The 13,504-nt window shown below is 43.9% G+C and overlaps 1 protein-coding gene across 1 annotated transcript in view; it reads left to right on the top strand.

Annotated features, from left to right (window-relative positions):
- The window catches only part of LOC122802395 (DNA topoisomerase 1-like), a 498,452-nt gene that overhangs the window by 110,655 nt on the left and 374,293 nt on the right, over positions 1 to 13,504 (top strand). The window lies entirely within an intron of this gene.

The following is a 13,504-nucleotide window of genomic DNA, read 5'->3' as shown; positions in this document are numbered from 1 at the left end:
ACCTGACTAAATGCTGTTTCTGAAAGGTTCTTAATCTAGTATTCTTGTTCAGTATAAACGGATGTCTGTTTTAAAGTGTTGCTGTCAGTGTGTCACATATACCTAGTATGACAGTAGCAATACTTGCAAGTTTCCTCAGTCAAAGTGTAATGTATGTTTCACAATGCAAGTTACACATTTTTAGCTCCATTTGTTTGAGAAAACATTAACCCACTATACTAATCTTTTAACTTCCTCTACTTATTTCTCAAATCATTGTACTGTTTTTTTTTCTGTCTCCCCACGTTTTCTTCTACTGAGTTCTGTTAACCTTTAGGTTTTTCTCCATTGATTTACTAGCCATTATTTTTCAACTCACGTTACACAAAGTACAGCACAGTGTATTTTTTTAATGTGTACATGATTATATCACAAAAGGTTGAAAAGTGAATAGAATGGTAGTCAGTGTTTTAGGAGTCTTTCTAAAAGCAAATCCCTCATCTTGGTAGTTTACTGTTGGGGAAAGCTTTTTAGTGCTGTGCTATGTAAAGTGGGGGCAAAGGTTAAGGATATTAATCGTGTTTTACTGTTGCAGTCCTTACAAATGGGTTATCCGGCTCCCGGTAGCCCACAGTCTGCCAGAATACCAAAGTCCTTGGTTTATGACGTCGGCTGCCTTCGCTTTAAGCCTGACGTTAGGACGTCTGGTACAAAGGAAGGCAGCCGACTCAATTTCCTCAGTCTTCCTTGCCATGGAGCCAGAAGCAGAAGCATTTTGCATGAGTACCGGTCAGCCCGGGTACCTTCTTGTTTTATTCTGACTGTTTAGTTGAAGACTTCTCAGGTAAGTACCCCATTGGGGACCCTCTTTTCCTTGCTTTAAGTACCCCATTGGGGACCCTCTTTTCCTTGCTTTAACGAATGTTAGAGAAAGTTAATAACTGTCTTGCCTGTGGAAAACAGATTCCGCACTGTGATTTTCACTCCTGTTGCATCACTTGTTTGGGCCTTGAGCACAACATCCCTAATTGTGTTCTCTGTGCTTCTTTCAACCCACGTACCATTCGCAGTAGAACTAGGATCTTCTTCAAACATTTTGGAATTTAGCCTATGTGTCAGTATGGCGTCTTCTGGTCTCCCTACTTCGGATGTCCTAAGAAGCGCAAGGATAAGGACCGCGACAGGCTTAGTGTCAAATTAACTGACGACGTCCCTGTTAAGTTGTTTGTTGGTCCAGTGGTAGCCAGTGAGGCGCTTTCATTGCCCCTGCAGTCTGCGGATGTTCAGCAGCAAGTGTCTGTGTGACCTTTTCTGAGTCCTCCATTCCGCAGGCTTCTACCTCGTCTTCGGACCCTCTGCCACTTGCCGCCCTGATGGGTCTGGAGCCACTAAGCAGGCGCCAGCTTCTGAGGCCTCCTGTCTCCGACTGGAGACCAGATTCAGACTGACTTCCTCTGTTCCCACTTCTGTGGTGGCTAGGCCTCCCGAGTCCCTCCGGCTTTCTAGCAGGCCTTTCAGCCGAAAACCTACTCCAAAGCAGGCGCCGGCCTCCCCTCAAATGTCTCCGGCTCAGATGGTTAAGATGGCTAGTGATCTCTTGACTCTTATCGGGGGCTCTCAGATGACACCTAAGAGGGCTAGGGAATTGTCCCCAGAAGTTTTGTCTGCGTCAGACTCGAGAGGTTTCCAGCATGTCCGCTGATGAAGGAAACTCAGCTTTTTTCTGGTTTTGAGCTTTTTTGTGGTTTTGAGGATTCTGATGCAGAAGACTCCATCCCTTCTGCCTTCCCTCCAGAAGATTTTTCTTTTGGGGATACTCTGAATACTCTTAGGGAGCACTTCAAATGGGGAAGTCAGGACTACCCTCAGTCTAAGAAGTGGATTAGGGAGTTCTTGAATTTACCTCCGCATAAGCCTTTGGCTATCCCTACTGTTTTGGAAGTTGTTGTTGTTTTCATGGAGAATGCTTTGACTTCTAATTCTGTTCCTCCTGCTCCCAGAAAGCCTGACCGGTATTATAGAGTTCCTGATTCTCATCAGTTCCTTTTCAAGAATCCTACTGCTGATCCAGAGATTTTCTCAGGGCCCTAAGGGTGTTAAAGCCACGGTTGCTAAAAATCCTGTTCCTTCTGACAGGGAATCTAGAGCATTTGACAGACGGGTTTAAAAGCTTTGTACTTCCACCCTGGCTATGTCTCATATGCTTAAGTATCAGCAGCTTACTTTGGAGGCCATTAAGACTAAAATTGCTGGTGTTCCTTCCCTGATGGAGAGTAGGGCATGCAAGATGTATTGAATTCTGCTACTCTTGTTACTAAACATTCTCTACATTGTGGTTTTGATACTTTGGAGGCTTCTTGCAGTGCAGCGGCCACTGGTTCTGTTATTAGAAGACATGTTCGGCTCAGGGAACAGCCCTTTTCTGAACCTGTCAAATCTAAATTACTGGATGTGCCCTTGCACAAGGACAATCTTTTTGGTAGCAAAGTAGAAGAGGTGTTGAAAAAGTTGGAGGATAAGGCTATATCTATGCAAACTATTAAGGATTTTCTGCAAGTTCAGCCTCCTCATTTTTCTAGGCATTACTCTTCTAAGAATTGGACTTTTCCTGACCCTAGTAAACAGGGTTGCATTGGGTCTAGGGGTTACAGGTCTTCCAGGGGACATGCTTCCACCACTCAAAAGGCTAAGCACTGGCAGGCTTTATCTTCAAAATCGGAGAGTTCTCTCAATAGCTCTGGCCTTCCCCTGCTTGCCTCTGCGGGCCTACGGTTTCCTTTGAAGGGAAGGTTAGCCATTTTTGCAGATGTCTGGCACACTATCACGGACGACAAAAGGGTGCTCAAAATGGTATCCCAAGGCTACAGATTCTCCTTTCACACCTTCCCGGTCCTCCATGAATACCCAGATATTTGCCCACTTCAAAAGGGCAGAAGCAGAAAAACAAGTTTCTTCTTTGCTAAACCGGGAGCAATAGAGCCAGTTCCTGCACTACAGATAGGCCGGGGTTTTTACTCAAGACTTTTTCTGGTTCCCAAAAAAGGGGGCACCCGGCGACCTATTCTGGATTTGTCAATTCTAAACACTTTTCTGGTGATTCCCAAGTTCAAAATGCTCACTCTTCAGCAGTTGCTGCCAATGCTGGCAAAGGATTCCTGGCTGGTGACTTTGGATTTCAAAGAAGCTTACCTGCACATCACAATAAGGGGAAGCTGCAGGCAGTTCCTTTGTTTCAGGGCAGGGAACAGGCACTTCCTATTCTCTGCACTGCCCTTTGGCTTATCTACTGCTCCCAGAGTTTTTACAAAATGGCTCCAGTCATTGCCTTTTTGCAGGCAAAGAAACATTCAAATTTACCCTTACTTGGACGATTGTCTTATTCAGGCAAACTCTCCAGAGCAACTTCTAAACCATTTGGACTTCGTAAAGAACCTTCTCACCTCTTTGAGCTACACAGTCAGCGAAAAGAAGTCAAAATTGGTACCCACCAGAGAGATTGTATTCCTGGGATCGAGTCTGAACACTGCTGCCCAGGTGGTATCCCTCCCTCAAGAGAAACAAATGGATCTTTCGAATTACTTCAGGAATTTGGCAAGCATGACCCAGCTCTCTGCAAGGCAATTCCTGCAAACCCTGGGATTCATGTCTTCATGTATTCAGATGATTCCATATGCCAGACTGCATATGAGGAAAATACAATGGTACCTCAAGCACCTTTGGTGTCAACACACACAGGATTTAGACTTTATTCTTCCTCTGATTCCCTGCCTGTAGATGGGAGTTCCTTTGGTGGGCGACGGCCTGTGCACAGAACAAAAGCCTACCTTTATGTTCACCTCCTGCCAGCCAGACTCTCACCACAGATACCTCTACTACACTTGGGGAGCACATCTAGAGGGCAGATGCATTCCGGGGACTTGGAGCTATCAACAGGTTAATTTGCACATAAATCTGAAGGAATTGATGGCAGTCCAGCAGGCCTTGATGGCTTTCAAGCATCTTTTCTCGTGGTACTGTCCTAGTCGGGACAGACAACACTACAATCATGTGATACCTCAACAAGCAGGAAGGGACTCACTCTTGCCACCTGTGCAGACATAGCATGATACTGTGGTCCATCATAGCTTCCATGGGCATTTATCTGATATCTGTTTCTTCCAAGAAGGCTCAACACCTTGGCAGACTGGTTGAGCAGGCAGGTCCTGGATCCTCACGAGTGGCAACTAAACAAGACCATCTTCTGTTGCATCATTCAGCGTTGGGGCACTCACCGGGTGGATCTCTTCATCTCCGACCACCTTCTTCCAGCCTTTTGCACCAGGGATCATCACGACAAAGCTCGGAAAGGGGATGCTCTGTCCTTCCTCTGGACACAGCTATCGATCTATTCCCTCCTCTGCCTCTTCTTTCCAGAGTGCTGTTAAAGATAAGGGACGAAAAAGCAAGTTCCATCATAGCTCCAGACTGGCCCAGGCAGCATTGGTGTCCACTTCTTTGCAGTCTCTCCCAGTCTCAGCCTTTGCATCTTCCCCCGATACCAGATCTCTTGGTTCAGTAGGGGGAAAAAATTCTGTATCTTCACCTTCAGACTCTGGATTTGGCAGCCCGGCTCAATTTAAATCTTTCCCAACAGGTAGTTGAGGTCCTTTTGTGAGGCCGGGAGGCTTAGCACAAGGAATTCTTAAACAGATAAGTGGGAAAAGATTCTCCATTTGGATGCAGACTAGAGGAGAAGACCCATCTCAACCCACTCTTCCTCTTATTCTTGACTGTCTGGCAGTCTTGCTTAATGGTGGACTTTCCTTCTCTTCTATCAAGATTCATGCTTCAGCTATTTCTGCTCATTGTTCCTTTGAGCAACCAATTTTCTCTCGTCCCTTGATGAAACAGTTTAAAGCCTCCCAGAAGGGCACCTACTCCTGCTTGGGATCTTAATTTTGTACTTGAGAAACTTACTCTGCCTCCCTTTGAACCTGCTACCTCGGTAGATTTGAAGTTTCTCTCCTGGAAAACTGCCTTTCTCTTGGCCATTACTTCAGCTAGAAGTGTATCCGAGCTGCAGGCCTTAATGGCAGTAGAGCCTTTTATCACCTATGTGGATTGGTTTCTCTTCTAACTCTCTTATGCCTAAGGTGGTTTCTAGTGTGACTCTTAACCAGTCTATCCACCTGCCTACCTTCTTTCCTAATAATCAGAATAGAGAAGAAAGGTTACTGCATTTACTGGATGTGCATAGACAACTTGGATTTTACCTGGACATGACTAAACCTTTTTGAAAGACAGATCAGTTGGTCAGTTTTGCTCCTGGAGCTCAAGGCAAAGCTATTTCTAAATGGACCATTTCTAAGTGGATTGCTCATTGTATTCACTTTTGTTACTTACAGCATGGCAAGGTTCCTCCACAGGGTTTTGGGACCCATTCTACCAGAGCAACCTCTACCTCGGCAGCTTTAAGAGGTGTACCTAGTAAGGACATCCTGGAAGCAGCTACTTGACTTCTGTCCACACTTTCACTAAACATTACAATTTACTATTGTTTTCGAAGTCCAGGGCTGGTTTTGCCACTGCAGTGTTGGAGGGCATCCTTACCAATCCTTATTCAGTGGGTGATGTTCCTTTTGTTTTTTTCCTGGGCTTTGGGAATCAACACATTTGTAAGGACTGTAACAGTGAAACATGATGAACATAGTACATATGTTCTTCATGTTTCACTGTTGTAGTCATCACATTTGGGTTATCTGCTTGCAGTAGTCATCAGTCGGCCTGATTTATTAAAAGTTTTGGGTCCTGCGTCGGTTGCTGTCTCCTCTTCCATGACGGCAGGTAGTCCGGGATATAAAGCATGCAGCCGATGCCATTACATCAGTCTTCCTTGCCATGTGGTAGCAGAAGCAGTTCGCAAGTGCCGGTTGGCCGACTCCTGAAATTTTCGTTTTAGAGTTTCAGAACCAAAGTCTTCAACTAAAGCCAAGTACCCCATTGGGGAAACTTTTTCTTGCTCTAAACCGATGTCCATAAAAGTCAGTAATTGTATTTCTTGTGGAAAGCATTTTTCTTGCTCTAAACCGATGTCCGTAAAAGTCAGTAATTGTATTTCTTGTGGAAAGCAAATACCTCAAAGATTTTAATTCGTACTGTATTCCTTTCCTAGGCCCTGACCACGACGTACCTCGCTGTTAGCTTTGTGCCTTATTTAAGCAGCAAACTGTTCGTCGTTGGTATAGTTACACTTCTAAATATTTTGGTACTCAGTTCAATTATCCAGATATGTCTTCAGTAAGCCATCCAACTACCGACCTTCTGGAAAAATGCAAAGAAAGACAGGCCGCCTAGGTCCAAAGCTGCTGACGACGCTACTAAGCCAGTCGCCCCGTTACTCTGTGAGGTGCTTTCGCAGCCCCTGATACCTGCTACTTCAGATTCGCAGGCCTCTACTGAGACCCATTTGGGGTCTGGTATGCCGCGAGGTGCTTCAATTGTGGAACCTGTGGATGTCTCTACCTTGGATGGGTCCGGAGCCGCTGTACAGGCACTGGCTTCTGAGGGTGTATTCAGGCCTGACTTGCATATTAAACCGCCATCTTCTTCTTAAAGGCCTAAAACTCGAACCATGCCTAGAAAACAGATGCCCAGACCGTACGGTCAGGCCTCTATGCCTAAAAGAATGGCTGTAGACCTTATTACTGTAATCAGGGGAAGCCAACATTTCCCCTCTGAGACCTAGGACTGAATTTCCTCTGATCAGGATTTACCCTTGCCTACCTATGAGGATTTTGATGCAGAGGACTCTATTCCCTCTGCCCCCCCCCCCCCCCAGAGGATTTCTCTTTTGGTAAAACCTTGCATACTCTTAGGGAACATTTTTATTTATTTTACATTTGTGTACCGGGATAGTCCGACTGGATACATGTCCATTTTCAGCGGAGGCCCGGGGAGAAAAGCTCCACATAGACTAACTTAGATTACACCGAAGTTAGCAAACAGTTATAAAAACAAAGTGATTATATACAATGGGTTAGTAGTGTTCCCTAGTAGGGATTCACAATTCTCATGGACAGACAATTAAAAGTAAGAGGCATCAGATTGGAAGCCAACTTGTAACTACATCACCAAGCTCATGATAATTGTAGAATATGCTTTTAGTTTATAACTTGGGGTTGGTACTGGGCATAGCCAGTTCACTTTGAGATACTGTTTGAGGTTTTTTTTTTTTTTTTTGAAGAGACTTTTTTAAGGATTGTAGGGTTTTGGCAACGAATTCCAGGTTTTGTCAATGAAGTTGGCAAACAGGGATTCAACAGCAGAGTTATTAGCTTTGTGGGTTTGGACCAGTAGTTTATTGGCTGACTGTAGGGATCTATGTTGCTGTATCACTTTAATATTATTTTTAAGTGAGGGGGTATCCTCAGGGTGCTACAAAATTTTGTGCGCTATTAGAGTTGATTGAATTAAGCTGGGCAGTTCTAGCCACTCTAGTTGTTTAAGGTTCTGGCAGTGGTGGGTTCTATAGGTGGAGCCAGTGGTGAATCTGGCAAATATGATTGTAGCTATGGGACAGCTTACCTAGTTCAGATGTGTTGAGCTTTGAGAGTATAGGCGAGGCATATAAAGAGAGTAGGTGTGATCGGGCGATTTGCAGTCCTAGCCAGTGGGGTTAAAAATGTCTTGTTTCTATACAGTGATTCAAGCTTCTTATTGATTATCTGTATGGTTTTGTTGACCTGCAAGTCAAATTTGAGATCATTGTCTATAACCCCTAGCTGTTTGTTGTGATTATCTGGGGAAATAGTGGTACCGTTGTTAGATGTGATTATCTGGGGAAATAGTGGTACCATTGTTAGATGTGACAGAGAATGAAAGTGGTGGATCTACTAGTGGGAGAGAAGAGTAGAAGGTGAGTTTTATTGGGGTTCAGAAGTAGGTGTTGGTTTGTGAGCTCAGTTCTCGATGGTGTTAAATGTATTTTGGGTTAAGATTTGCAAGTCTGATGAGGAGGTGGCTGAGCAGATGAGAGTGCAGTAGTCTGCGTATTGAATGTAGGTGCCTTTAGGGATAGCAGTGTGGAGGTTGTTAAAAATTAGAGAAGAGTAGTGGACCTAGTTTGGACCCTTGAGGGACACCAAGTGTGAGAGGTAACTGGCTGGAGAGTTTGCCCTGCCATAGTACTGCCTGCTGTCTACCAGACTGGTAGGACTGGAACCACTGGATAGCAGGCTTGTTGAGGGAAATTGATTTTAGTGAAAGAATGAGAAGTTCATGGTTGATCATGTCAAAGGCTTTTGATAGGTCAAGAAAGAGGGCAAAGGTTAGCCTATTGTCATTCCTGTTTTGGTTTATGGCAGTAGTAAAGGAAAGAGGGGCTGAGGTGGTGCTATGGTATGGCCTGAAACCATGCTGGGAGACTGAAGTTATTCTGTGAAAGGTATTGCATTTGTTGCTTATGTACACATTTCTCCATTATTTTGGCTATTGGGGAAAGAATGGCAATGGGTCTATAGTTGGATATGTCTGAGGAGCTACCACCTTTATGGAGTGGGATGACTGGAGATATTTTCCAGAGGGGGGGGGATAGCATTTTCGGATAAGGTTCTGTTGATGAGGATAGATGTGGGATATGCAGTGGCATCTGCAGCTATTTGTAGGTCCTCTGCAGGGAGGAGGTCGGCAGCAAGGGTGGTAGGTTTTAGTTTTTTTAAAAGTGTTTTGATAAAACTAGTGGATATTGGTTGGAAGCTAAATTCCGGGTGATGATTAGGCATGTGGTTTAAGTTAGAGGGGGTTAGTTGATTTGCTAGGGATTGGATTGTTTCATTGAAAAAGTTATTAAAGGCGCTAGTTATGGTGTCTGGGGAACTATGGATGTAGTTAGCCAGGGTTGAGGTGGTGGAGTGACTTGGACAGAGTAGTTGATTTAAGCCTGCCCAGAACTTTTGAGGGATGTTGTGGTGTTTTTGTAGGAGATTTTGGTAGAAGCTTTTTTTTATACAGTAAAATTATTTTGCATCATTCCTGAGTTGACGATATTTTAGATGGTCAAGTGGGGCTTTGGTTTTTCTACAGCTGGTCCAGGCTCTAGTTTTGAGTTTAGCTTTGGTATCTCTTGTGAGCCATGGTGCTGTATTTGATCAAGTTTTTATTGTACGTGCTGGAGCATGGGAATCGAGGATACTTGGGAATTTAGTGTTTAAGTGATCTATGGCCCCCTCGTAGATTTTTTAGTTTTGACCAGTCAGCTGCTTTTAATTCATTTTGGAATATAGCAGCATCAAAGTTTTTCGTGTTTCTAAATGTTTTATATTTGGGCTGGTGAGGGTTTCCTGCCTTATGTTTTATGATATAGGTTCAACAATGATCGCTGAGGTCATCAGGGAGTGTACCAGCTGCGTACAGTTGGGGTTGGTTATTAACTAGGATCCAGTCTAGGATACTTTCCTTGTTCGGTTTGTTTATCCTAGTGGGAGAGGTTATGGTCTGTTTAAACCCAGATAAGTTTATATGAGTGAGGCGGGGGGGTCGGAGGAGCAGGGGTGCCATTCGGTATTAAAATCACCAAGAACTATGGTTTATTAGGGATAGGCAGTGGATAACCAGTAAAGGAGATCTTCTAGGATATTTAGGTTGTTGCCTGGTGGAGTGTATGCACAGAGTATGTTCAAGTGTTTGTTTTGGTTAATCTGTAGCTTGGTTATGAGGAGTTCCGTGTTATTGAATTGGGGAGGTTGAATGGTGTCTCTCAACGGTTAGAGTATTCTTGTAAAGGACTGCTATCCCACCTCCTTTCTTGTAGCACGGTCTAACCGGTGAATATTGTATCCTGGAGGTAGTATCTCATTGTCCAGTAGTACTGGGTTTTAGCCAGGTTTCCATAAGACACACAATGTCTGCGGATTGGGTTGCTAGGAGGGCATGTAGGTTGGGAAGCTTATTGTTAGTACTTCTAATATTTAGGTGAAATGCTAGGTGGGAACCAGTGGGAGTATTCATGGGTGAAATGCTAGGCGGGAGCTAGTGGGAGTATTCATGGGTAGCTTGACTGTGGGGGTTGTGGTAGGGGAGTGGAGGTTATTGGGTGTGGGTGGGCCAGGGTTGGGATGAATGTCCATGTGTTATAAGGTTATAGTGACAGGATATTCTGAGCTTTAGGAGTTTGTTTATAAGCTTTATATAGTCTGTCTTTAGGATTATGTTTTGTGGCTGTACAGGGGTGGTATTTTATAGAGGGTGGTATGTATGGTGTGCTGGGAAAGTTAGTGTTATGTGTGAAGTCGTGGGTGTCTGACCATTTGGGTAGTGAATACCATGGTCAAGTATTTGTTCGTAGGCAGTGAGATGGTAAAATAGAAACAGTATAGACAGTGAGATGGTAAAATGGAAACAGTATAGGCATTTGGGTAATTGGTGTTTTTTTTTTTTTTTTTTGTTTGTTTTGTTTTTGCTTGTTTGCATTTGATAGGGGGCGGGCCAAATTTGATGGCTGACCATGCTAACAGGGTGTGAAAGAATGAGAGAGAAGGAAATGGGTTAAGAGGGCAGGTTTGCTCAATAATTTGAGAGGTGCTGATTGGTACTTAGGAGGGGAATGGCAAGGGAGTTGCAAAGTCTGGTTTTAAATTTAGCACTAGTGGGGGCGGGTGGTATTTGGGGGCAGGGAGCGCGGTTATCACTGACAAGTTACCTTGGGCTTTTGGTTTGATTTGTATGTAAGCAATGTTTTTGGCTGTACTTTTAATTTGTTTTATTCTTTTTTAATTTTACACCAATTTTCATGCTAATTTTAATTGGATCCTAGCAAATGTAGTCAATAAGGAGGGAGCGAAATTACTTTACCAAATTAAAAAGTAAATGCTTGGGACTGGAACACAGAGTGTAAGGCTGATTTCAAAGTAGTATAGCCCAGTCTAGTGGCAATTGGCGAGATCCCTTCACTGTTGTGCATACGCCATTAAGCCTCAACAGTTTACAAAAACTAAATTGTAGTTCACCAGTTGCAGTTGAAAAGCTGGAGGGAGTCGGGTTCTTGCTTCCCAGAGGTTTTAAGATAGCCAGCTTCAGTGGTGAAGGTAGAAATTGCTTTATGCAGTGAATCCCAGGTTGGGGGGGGGGGTCACTCGGGGAAAGAAACCCGTGCAAACTGAAAAATAAAGGTAAATAAGGCAGAATTAGCGTATTAGCGCAAAGTTTACAAGAATGTGAAGTGGAGAGCATGCAAGGAATAGAGCTGGAGAGTAAAATTAATTATATTGCATACATTATAATTACAATTGATTTACAGTGCATACAGTATCAGCTCTGTAAAACCACAGACCAACAGCAGTAACATACAGCCTCTTAAGTCCAGTAACATTTTCGCTGGGAAAGCCAGGATTACTTTTGATTCTAAAAAGAGGCTTGGGGATTTCTTACTCCTGCCCCAACACAGGCCTTTAGCTATCCCTCCTGTACTAGACATTGTTGATGATGCCTTTTTGGAGTCTAGCTCGACTTCTGACTCTCCACCTCCTGCTCCTAGAAAACCTGATAGATATTACAGGGTTCCTGACTCTCAAGTTCCTTTTTAAAAATCTTACTGTGGATCCTGAGACTATTTCACAGGGACCCAAGGCCATTAAGGCTACTACTGCCAAAAATCCTACCCCCTCTGATAGAGACTCCATTGCGCTGGATAGATAGGGTAAGAAGGTATACACTTCTGCAACCTTTGCCATTAGGGCCTTAAACTGCCAGTTTCATATGTTAAAAGTGTCAGCAGCATATTATTGGACTGCTTAAACAGAAAATTGTTAATTCCTGACTGTGCTGAAAATAAGGATTTATAGGATTTAATGCATTCTGCTGAACAAGTTGGAAAACATACTTTGCAATGTGGTTTTGATTCACTAGAGGCATCTTGCAGGGCTGCTGACACTGTCTGTACTTTGGAAGGCATGTTTGGCTTAAGGAGCAATCTTTGCCAGATCATGTTAAAGCTAAATTGCTGGATGCCCCCTTAAATCAGGACCGCCTGTTTGGCAACAAAGTAGAAGTTCTTTTAAAAAAAAAAAAAAAAAAAAAAAAAAAAAGCTAAATCTATGCAAACTGATTTCCTACAAGTACAGCCTCCAAGATTTAGTAGGCATTGGTCCTCTAAGAATTGGTCCTTCCTGCCTCTTCCAGGCCTTCTCAGTCTAAACTCAGAACCAGCAGAACACCCAGGCTTCAGTCCCAGGGTACGCACAGGACTAAGCAGTGGGGGGCTCCCACTTCCAAATCGGGGAGTAGTAAGACCCCCCCCCCCCATGGTAAACTGTCTCCGTGACTTAAACGTTAAAACTTCCAAGCACTTCTCAAGTAACTGCTCCTTTAGGGGGAAAGATTGCTCTGCAGGCAAATAACTGGGAACTCCTTACCCAGGACAAATGGGTTTTAAATATAGTTTCCCAAGGATACAGATTTCACTTCCACATGTTACCAACCCCCAAACGGTTGGCCAGATCTATCCCCAAATCAGTGGGCAGAGACTCAAAAGAAAGTACTCTGTCTCAAGCATAAAGGCTATTCAGACTGTACCAGAAGTGGAAAAGGGACAAGGTTTCTACTCGAGACTTTCCTGGTACCCAGAAAAGACAACTCCTGGCATCATATCCTGGACCTTTCTATCTTAAAACACCTTTTTGGTGATTCCAAAATTCAAGATGCTAACTCTTCACCAGTTGCTTCCTATGTTAGGCAACACTAGATTTAAAGGAAGCCTACCTGCACATGATACCTACGCTTCAAAGCAGGCTACATGCACTATCCGTTTTCTGCACTGCCCTTTGGCTGATCTACTGTGCCCAGAGTATTCACAAAGTGCCTAGCTCCAGTCATTGCATTTTGCAGGCAAAGAAATATTCAAATATACCCATACCTGGCAATTGTCTAATTCAGGCAGAAAGCCAGAACATGCTTTGAATCATCTGGCATCTGTACAAAAGGTGCTAACTTGTCTGGGGTACACCATAAACGAAAATAAATCACATCTGGTACCCTGTCAGCAAGTTGTATTCCTGGGAGCAAGCTTGAACACAACTTCCCAGATGGCTTTCCTCACGTCAGAGAAACAAATTTTATTTGACAAATTACTTCAAACTAATACCCACAAAAACCCTGCTATCTTCAGGGCAAATACTGCAAGCCTTGGGGTTTGTGGCCTCCTGCATTCTAATTCCATATGCAAGACTGCACATGAGGAAACTCCAATGGCATCTAAAAAGCCTATGGTGTCAACATTTTCAGGATCTAGAAGCAATGATTCCCATTGTATCTTGCCTACGGTTAGAGTTCCGTTTGGTGGGCAGAGGCCTGCCACCAAAACAAGAGACTACCATTCATTTTACACCCTGCTGCCCAAACCATAACAGATGCATCAGACTATGCATGGGGGGGAGGGGGGGATCACCTGGGAGGGAAGTGCATTCAGGGCAAATGGAACCAAAGTCAAATGCACCTGCATATCAGTCAAAAAGAAATGTTAGCTGTACAGACTGCTCTGACGGCCTTCAAGGAC

The sequence above is a fragment of the Protopterus annectens genome, chromosome 5.part0, assembly GCF_019279795.1.
Source record: "Protopterus annectens isolate FY-2018-M chromosome 5.part0, PAN1.0, whole genome shotgun sequence".
Lineage (NCBI taxonomy): Eukaryota > Metazoa > Chordata > Ceratodontiformes > Protopteridae > Protopterus > Protopterus annectens.
Note: the sequence above shows the minus strand (reverse complement) of the source record. Positions and strands in the feature narration are given on the sequence as shown.